The sequence below is a fragment of the Dipteris shenzhenensis genome, chromosome 11 (genome assembly GCF_047967505.1).
Source record: "Dipteris shenzhenensis isolate YYH24624 ecotype China chromosome 11, Dip_SZ_1.0, whole genome shotgun sequence".
Classification (NCBI taxonomy): Eukaryota; Viridiplantae; Streptophyta; class Polypodiopsida; order Gleicheniales; family Dipteridaceae; genus Dipteris; species Dipteris shenzhenensis.
The window spans coordinates 35,796,862-35,799,248 of NC_141606.1; positions in this window are offsets into that span (position 1 = coordinate 35,796,862).

Genomic DNA, 2,387 nt, shown 5'->3' on the forward strand with positions numbered 1-2,387 from the left:
ATAATCGTGATGCATTAGTGTAATTATGATTATGTTATATTATGACATGACTTCTTTGTTGCTTGGATAGTTCATCCTCCCAATTACAGTAAAAGGGTGCTTACAAGAAGATGTTAGAAATGCTATATTCAAGATTAGTGGTAATGTGAGGTATGCTTACTATCAACTCGCATTGATTGTATTTTCTTTAATTTAAGTTGAATAATCTGTAGACTAATTTTGAATATATCTTACATGGGCACATGAAATAGGTGGATATCTCAAAAAGAGATCTCCATATAGAGAATTGAGAAGGCTAGGGTGCACTCCATCAAAGCCATACATGCTTGCTTGAGAAGCACTTTCCCTCGAGCATTATGACCACTTAAGTGCACTTGCTTGTGCACATAGTTGATGAGGTGGCGATTGTAGGTACCGTTCATAGTGGGTGGATGTTTTTTCTCAAGTGATTTATGAAAACTTTGAAGGGATTTGTAAGGCAAAGAGCAAGACCTGAAGCAAGCATGGTAGAGGGATGGCTTGCACGAGAGTCATTAGTATATATCACAAAGTTTCTTGCATCCATGAATCCTAGTATGACGCAGGCTGGGCATAACAAGGATGATGATTGCATCATTGGCGATGTTCCCCAAGGAAAAGGGATTGAAAGAAAGATGAGCGAAGAGAAAAAACACTCATACCCAATGGGCATGATACTTTGAATGCATGTCAGTACAACCTATTTTGATGTGCGTGCAAAGTATTGCTCCCATCAAATATGATATGGATGGTCAAAGTTGCCACAAACTCTGTTTTTCATCAAGTGTTATGCACAATCGTCTCAAAAAATGGTATTTGAGGTGTGTTATTAAACGCGCACATATCGGATGGGAAGGATACTTTGGACTCATGTCAATACAACCTATTTTGAGGCCTTTTCAAAGTATCATGCCCATCGAATATGCTTTGGATGGTTAAACTCCCCACAAACCCCATTTTTCACCAAAAATCATGCACAACTTCTAAAAAACATGCTCTGAGGTGTGTTATTCGAACGAACATATACCCAATGGGCATGACACTATGTTAAGAGATCAATCCAACATATTGTGAAGCATGTTCAAATTATCATGCCCATAGGGTATGCTTTGGATGGTCAATGTCGCCACCACAAACCTCGTTTTTCACCAAGTAATATGCACAACCGTCAAACGAATCTGTGTCATTAGAATGCGATCATACTTGATGGGCATGATACTTTACACACATGTTAATCCAACCTATGTTGACGCGTGTGCAAAGTATTGTTCCCATTGAATATGCTTTGCATGGTCCAATTTGCCAGAAACGCCATTTTCCACCATTCGAATGTGCTCATACTTGATAGGCACTATACTTTGCACACGTTTTCTATAAGCTAGAATTTGAAACTTCTAACCATATAGCTAACTCTAGATGGATTATGCCGATCAATTTGAGTACTTGGAGGGCTAAATTTGGACCTCGTAAAGTTATGATAATTTTTGGGCGAATTTATCAAATTTCAAGATTGAAATATTAGCCAAATCAGTTTGGAGAAGCTCCTGTGTTACGTCGATCAACCAATCAAATAGAAGGATCAATGCCAATCACTGAAGCAAGGTTGCGTATATGTTCTGAAGGGGCAAATTGATGTGTGTGTGTGTGCGTGTGTGCTTATGGGCTTGGAGTCCTATGCAAGAAGTGTGTGAGTGTAGGTGTGCTAGAAGGTTCTAGTTAGGTGTGTCAGGTTGGTGTGATGAGTGATCATAGGAGGTGATTGATTGAGATAATCAGGGAGATGATTGTGGATCTGGGATCTACCTACATGGAGGCAATTGCCTATATGTGTAACCACTCTTGGAATAAAGATTTACATTTGTGCCTCATTGCTTCTTTCATGGATTTACACATGGTATCAGAGCTTGCTGAAGATCCTAGTGCCTTTGAAGAGATTCTTTGAAGATTCCCTCTAGATTCTCTCTTCTTTCCCAAATGGAGTTTTCTTCTTCCTTCCTTCCTTGAATTTCCTTAAGCTCATTCTCCTCCTACAAGCCACCATTGCTCCAGCCCTTTCAGGTGTAGATTCCCCTAATTAGGGCACCCTTCCACTTGAGAGGAATTGAAAGATTATGCCCTCTACAGCCCGTGCTTACACTCGCCCTATCCCGCGCCGTTTTTGATTATACAGCCTGCTGGAGCCACCATTTCAAAAACGGTCTGAGGTGCACTTAAGCGACCGTATGGGCTACCTACTGGTGAATTTTGAGAGTAAATGAACCAAGGAATGAGGAGAAACTATAGAAAAACCAGTCGGGTTTTTCAAGGAGACATGTTTTTGGAGGTGGAGAAGATGCTGCTGCCCCTGGAGGTGTAGAGCTCTTTTTGGT